The sequence below is a fragment of the Pseudonaja textilis genome, chromosome 3 (genome assembly GCF_049901715.1).
Source record: "Pseudonaja textilis isolate UNSWEBS1 chromosome 3, rPseTex1.2, whole genome shotgun sequence".
Lineage (NCBI taxonomy): Eukaryota > Metazoa > Chordata > Lepidosauria > Squamata > Elapidae > Pseudonaja > Pseudonaja textilis.
In genome coordinates this window covers 38,970,714-38,985,525 of record NC_141992.1, presented here as the reverse complement: position 1 = coordinate 38,985,525, position 14,812 = coordinate 38,970,714, and the positions used below count along the sequence as shown (strand labels likewise).

The 14,812-nt window shown below is 40.2% G+C and overlaps 1 protein-coding gene across 2 annotated transcripts in view; it reads left to right on the top strand.

Annotated features, from left to right (window-relative positions):
- The first annotated feature begins 976 nt into the window (after nucleotides 1-976).
- Nucleotides 977-14,812, top strand: part of TAFA3 (TAFA chemokine like family member 3) — a 99,807-nt gene continuing 85,971 nt past the window's right edge. The window contains exon 1 of one of the 2 annotated variants that reach the window (XM_026713045.2): nucleotides 977-1,294. The gene's annotated coding sequence lies outside the window, so the exon portion shown is untranslated. Of the gene's footprint in view, nucleotides 1,295-1,935; nucleotides 2,035-14,812 lie in introns of those variants that run through there. The other variant, XM_087929321.1, reaches the window with a different exon arrangement.

Sequence of the window (14,812 nt, the reverse complement as noted above, 5' to 3'; positions counted from 1 at the left end):
CCAAGACACTTCTCTGTATGCTTCATTTAGCTCTAGTAATGCCTGCAATGCAGCCCATGGTAGCTTGCTCAGCAAAAGATGGATTTAAAAAATCTTGGCTTAGAAGTTTGTGTGAACAAAACTCATACTCATTGGTTATGCCCACATTCTACTTCGGGCATAATTTATTTGGGTTTTTAGTCATAGCCACTGTGACATAATATTTGTAGGAAAATTGAACATGGGGGAATGGACCTTTTGTCTTTGGGGAAAGGGGAGAAAGGGAAGAGATGAAGGAAACTGAAAATTTTCCGTCAACCCCACTCCTTTGAAATCCAATCTTTCTACCATTTATTGATACGAATGGGCACATAATTCTACTATTAATGCCGATAATACATTTAACACTAAACATTGGCATTAAGCGATGCTGGGAACTCAAACGTGATTTTCCGATTAGCTGTTACGGGTTAGCATTACGGGTGAGTTAGGGAAGAAATCAGTCCCATTCCTTGCATTCATGGGAGGAAAAGATATTGCACGCCTCTCGTTGCAAATCTCGTACGTGCTTGAATCCCTGAGGGCAGATAAATTCAATAAGGGGGAACCTTCCCTTATCTCTGCAAGCGTTCTTCCCTTGAATTTCTGTCCGCCGCGTACCTTTGCAAATGGAAAAGCCCACGAATACTATCTGCCGACAAAGACAGGCTAAGAATTTCACGGAAATACCTCTAGTTTCAGATAGAGAACCAGCCGGTCACCAGAGTTCCCGGAGGAAGATCTCGTTCTAAGTTGCGTTTTGATCTCTCGACAGTAAAAAAAGAAAAAAAGAAAAAGAAAAAAAAAGGTCGACTTTTTGCAGTGCGATCAAGCGGGCAAAATAAATAAATAAACGAGACGTAATCCTTTCCTCGGGCTCTGGGAGTCGCTGCAGCCCTTCCTTGAGCCCTCTCTTCTCCTTCCCCGGCAGCCCCCCGAGGAGCCTGAAGCTCAGCTTGGCGGCGAGCAGCGCACGGGCAGCCTGCTGCCGCGCCGTGCGGCGCCTCCTCCAAAAGCTGCGCGCGTGTGTCGAGCGGCGGAGTGGCAGAGCCGGCCAGCCCCGCCAGAGGGACGAAGCGAGGCGATGCCAGCCGTTTCCTGGCGCCAGAGCCGAAAGGGCTCGGGCACGTGCCTGCGCTGCTGAGTCTCAGCCACGGCGGACGAATCCGGACCGACCGACCGACCGGCACGCAGCGCGCTGGGGAGATGAAAATGGGGAGCGGCGTACCCCGCCGCAAGGACGCGCCGGCGGAGCGGCTGTGAAGGCGCGCCAAAGGTAAGGGGCTGGGACGCCAACGGGGCTGGAGTCGGGGGTACGGAAGCGCTGCCAGAGGAGAAGGCGCCGAACCGGAGCTAGTAAAGTTTGCCCTTGGTCCCCCGGCGAGCGCGGGGATCTCCTCGGAGACTTCCTGCCGCTCCCCTGGACTTGGGAATCGAAGGCGGCTTGCCAGTTTGCCCTCTCCGGGAAGGGACTTCGTGATCCGGCTTTCAGAAAGCCTGGCGGAGCGGCTGGTTTACTTTCTCGCTTCGGGACTTGAAGCGGGGTCGCCAGAGGCAGAGCCAAGTTGTTGCCCACCTCGGGATTCGCCACCGGCGTCGGTTTCAAGCAGCCGAGCGTTTTCTCCGTTTGGTAAAGGGGGGGTCAGCGAGCCTCCCTTTATCCTGGCGCTCCCGTTAGAGTTCGGGTGCCGCGTTCGGCAGGGCAGAGCAGGGTCAGGTCTGCGAGGGAGTGACAGGCAAACTCCATTTTGGCTGCGACAACGGGTGTTCGTTGGGTTTTTTTTTTTGGGGGAAGTTCGATAAAAATGGCGGAGGTGCAAAGTCAAAACAAACTCTCCCGTCAAAGTAAATCTCACCAGACACCTGACCAAAAAAAACCAAACCAAACAACAACAACAACAGCAACCCACCAATCATCCACATAGTGGAAGGTTTAGGATGGTCATTTTCCTCAGCTCTGATTTTCTCCCTGGAGATAAAGGGAAGGTTGCCAAGAATCAGAGGGCAGAGATACAGGTAATTTTTTTTTAAACAGTGGGGGGGGGGAGCAGGATGCTCTTTGCACAGCCTTTGGGTTTTTTTGGATCCTTAGAAAAAGCTGGGCAGAACATTCCTGTCTCAAGTGCTGGAGACAGGGTGACTGCCCCCCCCCCCTGAAATCTGCGAGCAAGGCTGTGAGGTGTGGCTGGCTGTCAGCCTTGGAATACTTGCAGGGATTCTTCCAAAGGGATGGAGTAGGACAGACAAAAAAGCCTTTCCAGCTGATGGATGTCTGCTCCAGAACTGATATTACTTCATTCATTTCCATACTTGTGACTTTCAGTACCTTCTAGAGTCATCCACCCATTGTTGTAGTACGATAGCAATGAGGAACAGGCTTTATACCACTCCAGTGAAGGCTGGAGGATGCTGTGCAGAGGCTTTAAAGGTTGTTAGTGGAGAAATGGCCTTAGGATGTCACCCAGCCTGCGCTATATTGAAGTATTATAATAAAGACAAGCGTATCATCGCTTCGATAGCTGAGTGATGTCATCAAATGGATTAAGGATGGATATCTCTTGAAAAATACAATACTGTGCCTTGGGGATCAATGGAAGAAATATCTGTCCCCCGGATTCTTGACACAATGAGTGTTTATGTATGCTTTGAATTAGCAATGTTGCTCTTGCAGTGGAATTTTGTTACATCACAGGCACTGTAGCAGATCCCATGGTCACAGCTTTAAGAAAGCAGGCAATTGTTTTTGGAATGATGGATGCAGCATTGTGGCATGAAGTGTTCCCCTCATTGAGGCCTGCTGTTTGTATTGATAGCTATTTTTTCTCAGGGTGAAGGCATAGTATAGTACACTTCTGCTAATTAAGATGTGGAAACCCAGTTTCTTGTTGGCTAAGTCATTGTTTCATTGGGTCTGAAGTAAACCATGTGGCCTTTGTAAATTATATCTCCTACTTCATTTTTACATAGTTCTGGAATTTATTGTCCTGGAAAGAGTTGATGCAACAACATCATGGACCAGTAACCGTTTCTCTGGGTGACTCTTTGGAAACAATTTTAAACTTTCCAAAGGATGCAAATAAACTACACCCATGAAGACATTGATTGATACATAAAAGGGATCCAACTCCAAACCTGCATTCTAATATCATTGTTTACATGTGTTAGACTTTAAAATTTGTCACACCCTATAGCTTTTAGTGCAGGGGTAGGGAAACTTGGCTCTTTTATCACTTATGGACTTCAACTCCCAGAATTCCTGAGTGAGCCATAAAAGGTTCCCATGCCTGGCCTACTGGTTTTTCAGTTGTAGGAAATCAATTTTTACTTGAATGGGAATGTTTAATATACAAATGTAGGACATGTATATTCTTTATATGTCCTACATTTGTATATTAAACAGTCCCATTCGAGTAAAAATTGATTTCCTCACAACTGAAAACCAGTAGACCAGGCATGGGGAAACCTTTATGGGTCACTCAGGAATTCTGGGAATTGAAGTCCATAAGTGATAAAAGACCAAGTTTCCTACCCTGTTTTAGTGGAAGGTTCACTATTGGACATAATTGCATTGGATCGTCTGATGAAAGTACTTTTTCATTTTTTTATCTATAGTAGTCCTTTTATCTGTGAGGAAATAGATGCTCTTGCATAACCCCCCCCCCCAAAAAAAAAGACAGTTGGCAGATGAGCTCTTCTGCTGACCACTGTCTCCATGAGAATGCTAGCAATACAATTATTACCTTGCAGAATTTTCTTGAAATTCTATTCTTGAAACAGCAAGGGCCATTCCCACTCTTTCTCTATCTAATTGGGTCAATGTCTGAGAGAATCCCTGAGCTAGCAAATTGAGTCATAAGACATCCAAGAGCTTATCTGAAATTGGTATTATTCAGAATTAACGAAGGCAGCTAGATTGGTAAGGTAAGCACAGAATAATATTAGAGTCTCGTGCTGAAAGGATCGTGGACAAAGTACAAAGGATTTTTATTGTGATTTGAAATTTTGCAGGGTAAATAGCATGTAATATGCTGGACTTTATTACCAACTTTTTTTTCTTTTTAGCAAATGGAGAACATCAAGGAATGTTCAGCACTTTTTCTTAGAGAAAATCTGAATCTCAGGAATCTGCTTTAATTTGTATAAGCATTTGCCAAAAATGGATGCATTATTAAATCAGATGAATGCAACTTCATGGCCAGGTTTCAAAGGAAATACTTCAGTGCTGGCCATTGTGATATAAAACCCTTAAACTCCTTGCTAAGTAACAAAGGCACCCCTTGGGAGTATAAAGTACAAGTGAATGATGATAATTTCTTATTATCATTCTCTTTTACTTTATATTTCCAAGAGGTAACTCTTATTATCATCACTAATTGCTTGATAATTTCTCTAACTCTAATGATTAATATTTTTAAGGTGAAGAATAGGAAGCTGAATGGTTTTTGTATTACATAGTGTTAATCTGAAATTGAGAAATGGGTTCTTATAACACTAATGCTGAAGGACTTGTATCTTCCCACTACCTCTATGTGTCCCACACAAATAAGTTCCCTAGTGCAGGGGATGATCTTCCTTCCTTTCTCCTTCCCTCTCTCCTTCAGACCTCATGATTTAACAACTGGATTCCCATAAAGAATAGTTGTTTAGGGTTAAGCTGTGCTCTTAGGATTAATGAATAAAGCACTTCTGAATTCACATTAACTTTGGGAATTTCTTTTCAGCACCGTAATTAAGCCTGTTGCTCTTTTTAACCTACATAACTACTTTTGGTTTTCCTTTTACACATTCTTTGATTCAGTAGCCTAATTTGGGATTGGAAGTATATTTCAGTGATCGCTAACCTTTTTAGGCTCCCATGGCGAAAATTGCGTGTGCATGACCAGAAGGCATGCGTGCTCCCCCCATGTCCCCTGCGCATGCGTGCATGACACACACACCTCACACACACTGTGCATCTCTGCACATGCGAGTGTGATCTCCAAACATGCCATGCGTCTCTGTGCATGTACTGTGTCTCCCGTGCACCCCTGCCCCCTACGCATGTGCGCCAGATACCCGACAATCAACTATTGGGTGGAAGTGCACACATGCATGTACAGTTGGGCTCTTCCGGGTGACCTCTCGCGTGCTACTTCTGGCACTTGTGCCATAGGTTCGCCATCACGGGTCTATTTTATTTTTAAACATAGCTTTATTAAGTGGCATCAAATTTATGTAACAGTTATTATGTGATGTAATATTTCAATATTTACTTCTTTTAAAAAAGTAAAAAATTAAAGACTGGTAATTTTGTATCATGAATTAAATAATTCAGAAAGTTTTACTAAATTAATTGAAAGTGCTTTTTTTGCTCCTTTCTTAACAGAAAGCTAATTTAAATGTTGACAAAGATGTCTCCTACATTTTCTTAGCAATTGAGTAATTCTGATACAAGTTTCAGTAGATGGCAGAACCTAGCTGAACTTGTCTGGGCTCTGGTTAGCACTTGAAAGGCTGCCAAGAAATACCAAGAAATTATGCTAATCAAAAAACCGTAATGGAATAAGGCAGGGAAAAACCACTTCTGCATAACTGTCAAGATAAATTCATGATTGTGTCCATGTAATCACCAGGAATCAAGTTTGACTCAAGGACATCTTTACCTTTTCATATGCAGAGAAATGTGGGAATACCACGGAGTTTATGCAAGTAGAGGACTTTGAGATACAGGACAACCATGTCTACTTGCTGCCACTGAATAATATAAAGGATTCAAATTTGACTAGAGCTGTATTGGTCATATGGTAGATGATAAGTGAAGAAAACTGCATTTTAAGTAGAATAATGATCTTCTTTATGTACAGCAATGCAATATTAACGTTGTCTGGAATAAGATATATGGACTTCCGTATGGTAAAATTAGGATGTTTAGCATTGTTTTAACAGTTAAAAAATAAATTAAAAAAGATTGAAATGGGAACATGACAAATGTGCAGGTAATATTCATACTAAGAACATAGATAAGACATATGTTTTCGATCTCTCCTAGTATAGTAACTAAAATGGTCCAGTGAAGCTGAATAGTATGTTTCAGGGCAAATGAAAGAAAATAGGTCATAGTTAAATTGTGTAATTTGTTATTACATGAAAAAGTGATGGTGGACTTTAAAAAGGGTTTCCTATCAACTGATGTCAGGTGGACGATGTACAGGGCACATGACCAGATGAGCTCATTCTACTTTATTGTAAAACTGCATTGAAGGAATCTTGCAAATGTCCCACGGCTCTTTTCCAACCGAAGAAGTTAGAGAAGTTCCTTTCTGAGTTTCTTTCTTTATGGACTAAGTCTTTTATTATCTGATCATTCACTCCCACCTCCCAAGGTAATTCCCATATATACCATTTTAGTTAGTACACAACTGGTTCCCAAATTCTTGAAGGAGAAAAGTTATTAATATGCAGTCTTAGAGGTTGTATATTACATACAGTATTGGAAGCAGTATGGCTCTGAATACTGGCTGATGGGAAACGAACCAAGATTTGTCCTATTCTGTCATGCATGTCTTACTTATTGCTTTCCGTTTACATTTGGTTGTCCATCATGGAAAAGAAAATGCTGGACAAAGGAGGATTCTAATATTCCTAACAGACAGTTCTACTTTCCCTTTTTGTCTTTTCTTACATGGCTATGTCCTATGCATTGGGTTAAATAATCCTGAAAAAAATCAACCTTCTTGGCAAATCTAAATTTTGACTTCAGGGAATTCTTATGTGTCAGGAGAGTTTTGCATTTAAAAGGAAGAATTGATTTGATTTGATTTCACTGCATTGACATTTGAATGATTATTATTATTCCTCAGCCAATTATGTTACGTATTGTTTATCAGTTGCCATTTTTTTCTGGAAATTTGTTTTAGGTAAGCTCAGAAACATTACTTTCATATCTTTTTTAACTTTTTCAAGCAGATTTATTATTGACTAAAACTGTATTTTGGGGAGGGAAGGGAAGGAAAGATAACTGAAATACGCTCCAAATAAAGCTTGTCACCACACAATAGCCAATTATACTAGGGGAAAATGCTAAAATTGAATTTCATTATACTTTGGTTAAAATAAATAATAAAATAAAAAAAACAGTTTTTATTCTATAGATATTTTAGAGGATGATCAGGGTTATTATCTTAATGGCAGAGTTTTCCTGCCTGGATTTCATTGCAGATTTTTTTGGTTACTTCTTAATTGTATATTTATTGTAGGTAAATATTTTTATTTAGATCTTTTACTAGAAAAAATATGTCTTTTAACTAGAATTAACAACTACAAATTAATACTGCAAAACTGCAGCCTTTTATTTTATACATTTTGAGAAAAGAGCAGGATTGCTGTGACTAAAATTAAATCACAAATTTTCTGACTTTTTTTTGTTTATTGTAACAGCCTGTTACTATCCACCTGTTTGGAAGAATTTTATACCACCTTTTCCCTTTAAACTAGCATTCTTACATCAACTGAATTTCTTTCCCTCCTTCTCTTGTAAGAAGCCAGGATCTATATTTCTTTTAAATTAAACTGTTCTGGAGAATTTGATTGTAAAGAAGAAACACATTTTAAGCTTTTTAAGATAGACTTAAATAAGATAAAAATAAAATAAATAAAATTTTCTGAGATAAAAGCCCAGGATTTGTTTTTAGCACTCATTTTCAACTTGTAATCATATGTCTTTGCGGAAATGTATGATGTGCTTCATAAATCCAGGTGTTATACAGAAGGCCATAGAATGAGATGTGGTGGCGCAGTTGTTAGAATGCAGTACTGCAGGCTACTTCTGCTGATTGCCTGCTGCCAGCAGTTCAGCAGTTTGATTCTTACTGGCTCAAGGTTGACTCAGCCTTCCATCCTTCTGAGGTCAGTAAAATGAGGATCCAGATTGTTGGGGGCAATATGCAGTATATAAGACAAAGTGCTATTGCTATTGTATTTATTTTCATTTTTCATATCTATTTTTCATCAGGTTGAAACTAATGGTTGAAAAGTGCAGTATTAGGTTAACAGACAGACAGATAATTAGAGTTGGAAGGGACCTTGTAGGTCATTTAGTTCAACCCCCGCCCAAGTGGGAGACCCTATACCATTTCTGATGGTGGAAATACAAAGATAGGACAAAATGACCAAACAATGATAAAACCAAATCTACTGCATTTACTTAAAAATCACAGGAAGTGATTAATTTTTAAAGTTCCATTAAGGAGATTTGTCTAAGTATAATAAATCTAATGCCGATCTCATGCCGTGTATGGAATAGTGTTAAATCTCTTCTTCACAGTTACATGCTCCTAATCCATTTATGTAAATGCTCTTCCAGTTGTTCATCTTAAATCCATTTCTGCCAAATGTTCTTTACTGCTGCTTTAGAAACCCAGAAATATTGGGGAGACAACTTGAACTGTGTAAACCATGAAACTGAAGATAAGTCCAGTAATTTCTATTGCAAACATTAATGTTGATCTGGAAAAAAAAAATCTGGATTAACATTTAGCTGCAAATGCAAAAACCATGCAAAATATTCAAGTGCTGTGATGGCTAAAATCATGAATAATCTGATTTCTTTTTAAAACTGTCCTGAAAGCCACATAACTGAGTTCAAGGAGAGAGCATATACAATTTATCTTAGTTTACAAGCCACAGTAGCTTGCTTATACAACACACTGAACCCAAACCTATCAAATAGATTATGTGGTATATAAACCCATTTACTTTCTAGTTTATTTCAAAATTTCCAGAGGATTCAGTTTCATAGTTATGCAGTGGATCAGTGAAAATGCTCTCAAGTGAAACTGACCAATTCGTGTGGCCTGAATGAGTGAATACATTTGAATCACAGCTTAATGATAGGATCTGTACAAGGATCCAGGTACGTTCCTGTACAGGCACTCTCAGTGGGATTTCCATGCATGGGAAAACTTTTTATCACATGGTGTATCCTTAATTTATATGAAAAGGTTGTTTCTCGATTCCACTTTGGGCATCAAACTTTCTCACAATATGGACTTTTAGCACCTAAGAAGTTTTTGTTTAGGAGTCTCAGTACTTGAAAGAACAACATCCAGAATCAGAAATAACAGAACAGAGACTAGCAGATCAGTGTTGATTTATAATATGAAATGAAGTATTCAGACATAGAATTGGTGTCAGGTTTCCAAGTGATGAAATCCATTTAAAAAGAGTAGAACAAATTCCACCTTCCAAGACAATTTCTTTTATTTAGGAGAGCATCAGATTAGCAAATCCATGGTAATTCCAGATCTGACACAACCTGGAATTACCCCACAATATTAAAAGTTAGAAAACAACCCACAAAAGTCACAAAGAAGTAATATCAATATTTTTTGATGTCATAAATCTCCACCTCAAGGGGCCCAAGCACGGACAGCTCATTTCCTATGGGAAGAAGAATCACCTAGCTCTCTTTATCTCCACTCCTCCCCCCTTAGAAATGTGGCAAGCCCAAAACCCTTCCCCTCATGACTGCCACAGAGAAAGTAAGAAAAATATATATATACTAAGCCTAACTAAAATGGCTACACATATGTCAATTTCAGGCTTGACAAGTGGAAGACCTGCAAAAGTCAACCTAGAGCAGAGAAATTGAAACTTTTCTAGAAATAGTTCAGACAGTAGAGGCAAATCAGGGGAAATAAGTAGCAGAGGAAGGCAGCATTGCTATTGAACTGTTTTCATTCCCAAACCAGGGTCCCTCTCCTCAGAAAAAACAGAACTCTCTAACTAGACAACAAGAATTGGAACAAATAATAACTGATTGTATAGAACACCACAAAACAACACAATAAGATTGTTAACATTGAAATTTGTTACACCCCCCAAAACCAGCTAGCACAAGTATTAAAAGATGTCAGTACTGTAATATTTTAAGGGACATGGTGGCTCAGTGGCTAAGATGCTGAGCCTGTCAATCAGAAAGGTTGGCAGTTAGGCGGAGTGAGCTCCTGTTACTTGTCCCAGCTTCTGCCAACCTAGCAGTTCAACAGCATGTGAAAATGCAAGTAGAAAAATAGGGACCACGTATGTGCAAGGGAATGTTTACCTTTACTGTAATATTAAATATAAGCACCAGCTGAATGGTAGTAACAATGATACTGAAATGGAGTTTGGACGGGACAGATGTTCCACCTTTACCATTAACAGGGGAAAAATAATGAACATTGATGGAATCAAGATGCCCTGTGGCAATAACATCAAGAATCTGGATGAAGATCATTTTGAAGACCTAAGCATCTTTCAGATTGACAACATCAAGCACACTGAAATTGAGAAGAAAGTAGTAATGAATCTATCAGAAGGGTGAAGAAGTTTTTGAAGTATAAACTCAGTGGAGAAAATACTCTCAAGGAAATTAATAACCTGGTAATTCCAGTTATTAGATATGCATTTGGAATAGTAGACTGGATTCAAGCAGAACTAAAAGCCTGGAATAGGATTGTCAGAAAAATAATGACAATGAATCATGGCCTTTTATCCATGTAGCGATATCAACAGACTCTGTTTGCCAAGGAACATAGGTTGGCCTAGAACAGTGGTGGCTAACCTTTTTGGGCTCCTGTGCCAAAAATTATGCGTGTGGTCGTGAGCTCGCATGCCCGCACCCAGAAGGCAATGTGCGCAGCTCCCCCATGTCCCCTGCGCATGCGCACGCAATCCCCCCATGTCTCCCCCTTAACTGCACTGTGCATGCGCATGTCTCCCAGCTGATTTTTGTCCTCCCAGAGGTCTGAGGGAAGCCTCTGCAGCTTTTGGAGGCCGAAAAATGGGCCCGTTTCATCAGTTCTGGTATTTCCGGAAATACTGGAAGTGACAAAACCGGCCTGTTTTTCCACCTCCAGAGGCTGCAGAGGCTTCCTCAAGCCTCTGGGAGGCCAAAAAAGGCCTCAAACAGGCTGAAAATCAGCTGGGAGGTGCACATGCACAGTGCAGCTAAGTTTGGCTGGGGCTTGTGTGCCTGCACAAATGGCTCTGCGTGCCACCTGTGGCACACATGCCATAGGTTCACCATCACGGGCCTACAATATTGCAAGTACATCAAGCAGTTAAAGAAGAAAAAAAGTCATCTAAAGGGCTAGTATACCATGAAAGCTTTCTAAATACCAAAGAGATAAATTTGAAAGTCCAAAGGAAGAGTAGAAAAGAGACATAGCAAGGAAAACTATTAAATAGCCAGTACATAAAGAACTAGCGAGCAAAGAAGATAACAAGAAGATCTGGCAATGGCTAAAAGAAGGAAAGTTGAAGAAAGATATAAGAGGGGCAAATTCTGGCTGCACAAGACTAAGCATTAACTACAAATGCTTAGAAAACCAATATTGAGAATATTGCAACGAACAGCAAATGATGTCTTTGCAAAGAAGCTGACCATTTAGTTAGCTGCTGCAAGAAGATTTCACAGATTGATTAGAAACAACTTCATGACAAAAATGGTGCACTAGAATATCTGCAAGAAACACCACTTTCCAGCAAGCAAGAATTGTGTGATCACAAGGTAGACAAAGTAATAGGAAATGAAGAGCTAAAATGCTATAGGACTTCAGAATTAAGAGACAATAACATCTTGAATTATGCCCTAAAATTAAGTGAGGCTCGTGCAGCAATGGTTGTACTTGGCAAATTGAGAAACACTCTTAAAAGCTTGATCCCCTGAATAAGAGCTGTAGCTTCTGAGTAGCTTTGAAGGACAGACCAAAATTCTGTTTATTATTGTAATCTAGAGAAATGGGCAAGGCATGAATGATGCTATAAAATTTAGGATCATAGAAAGGTCTTCATTAGCATTTTGCCCACTAAGTAGAGTTGTTTAAAGGCCTGGAAGAAAGTAGAGTTTTATTTTTTACAAGTTCTTCTGGAGTGGAGGCAGGAATGGAAATAAAATAAAAAGCCACTTTATTTGAAACCATTTTTTTTTTTAAAAAAAAGATGAAACCACATTTCTATTAGAATTTACTTCTAATAAATTCCTGCAGCAAATCTGGTTCATGCAGATCACTGCCATGCTCTCTTTTGAAGAAAGAAAGAATGTTGTGAAAAATCAAACCAAATGGTTTAATGACAAAACAGAATAGGACTTAGAATAGAATAACGGAGTTGGAAGGGACCTTGGAGGTCTTCAAGTCCAGGAAAACCCACACCACTTCAGACAAATGGTTATCCAATCTCTTTTTGAAAACTTCCAGTGTTGGAGCGTTTACAACTTCTGAAGGCAAATTGTTTCACTGATTAATTGTCTAACAGTCAGGAAATTTTTCCTTTGTTATAAGTTGCCTTTTTCCTTGATTTGTTTCCTCCCATTGCTTCTCGTTCTTCCCTCAGGTGCTTTGAGGAATAGCTTGACTCCTTCTTTGTGAAAGCCCTGAGATATTGTAACACTGGTATCATGTCACCCCTACTCCTTCTTTTTATCAAACCAGTTCCAGCAACCGTTCTTTATATGTTTTAGCCTCTAGTCCCCTAATCATCTTCGTTGCTCTTCTCTGCACTCTTTCCAGAGTCACAACATCTTTTATACAACATGGCGACCAAAATTGGATGTAGTATTCCAAGTGTGGCCTTACAAAGGCATTATAAATGATATTAATACTTCACGTGATCTTGATTCTATCCCTTTGTTTATGCAGCCTGGGACTAGGTTGGCTTTTTTTGGCAGCTGTTGTACACTGCTGGCTCATATTTAAATGATTGTCTACTAGGACTCCAAGATCCCTCTCACAGTTACTATTGTTGAGCAAGGTACCATATATGCTGTACCTGTGCATGTTGTTCTTCTTGCCTAAATGTAGAACTTTACTTTTTTCACCTTTGAATTTCAATTTTAGATAGCGCCCAATGATCACATTTGTCAAGATCCTTCTCTACCTTAAGCCTATCTTGTGGAGTGTTGATTATTTCTGCTAGCTTGGTGTTGTCTGCAAATTTGAGCTTGGTGTTGTCTGCAGTGTGCAAAGTGGAGTGAACCAAAGATGCAGTTGTGTGTATGTGTGTGTGTATGTGCACTGGCTTAAATTAGCTCATTGCTTTGTCACAGTTAGCCTTTGTTACCCTGATTCCCTAGAACAGAGGTGTCAAACTCAAGACCCGGGGCTCGAATCTGGCCCATGGGGTACTTAGAACAGGCCCATGGGGCCACCTTGGAAATCATGAAGGACTGGCCACTGACAGCGAAAACAGAGCTTGGGAGGGCCATGTGCGGCCCTCCCAAGCTCCATTTTCCCTGGCAGCGGGTTGCAGGAGGCTGTCCCAGCTGAAATCTGAGTTCGCAAGCCTGTTTTTGCTGGTAGAGTTACCACAGGCACCCTCAACACCACAGGTGCCCTTGACACTGATGCGGCCCTCAATGAAATCAAGTTTGAAACCCCTGCCCTAGAATGTAGCTTCTTTTTCTTTGATAATGCAATCTATCAGTGCCTGATAATAATGCTAACTGTGCTCTTGTAAATTGCTAAGGGAGAAACACACTGAAATCATAGAAAAAAAACAATTATAAAGTTGTAATTTCTTGCTGCAGGAATTTAGTAGAAGTGAATCACAAGGAGTTGAGGAAATAATAATTGCAGTATAAAATGCACTGAATTCCTTATGCTTCTTTAGCACCAGAACCTCTTTGGTCCCCTAACTGGCACTGTCATGAACTGCATTTGTTTTGTTTGCAGACATGACTCCATAACTTGTTGACCTTATTTGTTGACTACATTTCAATAGCGCTCTTGCTATCATTATGCTCCAAGGAAGGGAATTTATCATGTCTGATTGTTTTTACTGTGGGGAAGAGATACAGAAAATGTATTTCTGCAGAAGGAACCCAGAGGGGCTTATCAACATTAAGTTATGCAATGCTTTGAATTTGAAAGGGAAAAGGTGCTTTGGCCTAAGATGCAAATATATTAAACATATTAAAAGATATATCAAACCCTGCTCCAGTTAACAGCGGTGTCCCCCAAGGCAGCATTCTAGGACCCATACTCTTTATACTCTATATAAATGACCTTTGCAATCACCTTATAAGCAACTGTATCCTCTTTGCGGATAACGTAAAACTATTCAACACCACCGATAATGCTACTATCCTTCAAAGCGACCTTGATTATGTGTCAGAATGGTCAAACATCTGGCAACTCCAAATCTCAGCCAACAAATGCTCTGTCCTACACATTGGTTAAAAAAAATCAGTACAAACTAGGTGGATATAACCTGGTTTGATGATCCTCACTCTGTCAAGGACCTTGGAGTTCTCATATCAGACGACCTAAGCACTAGAGCTCACTGTAACAGCATTGCCAAAAAGGCATTAAGAGTTGGAAATTAATCTTACGAAGCTTCTCCTCTGGAAATATCGAATTGCTAACTAGACCGTACAAAACTTTTGCCAGACCAGTACTCGAATACAGCTCATCAGTCTGGAATCCATACTGCATAACAGACATTAAAACAATTGAGTGAGTCCAGAAGTATTTCACAAGAAGAGTACTACACTCCTCTGCCCGCAACAGAATACCCTATATCTCCAGGCTTGAGATTTTGGGCTTGGACAATCTTGAACTATGCCGCCTACGGTTAGACTTAAGCGTAGCACACAAAATTATCTGCTACAATGTCCTACCAGTCAGTGACTACTTCATCTTCAACCACAACAATACAACACAACAGATACAAACTCAATGTAAATTGCTTCAGACTTGATTGCAGAAAGTACAACTTCAGCAACAGAGTGGTCAATGCCTGGAATGCACTACCTGACTCTGTTGTTACATCCTCA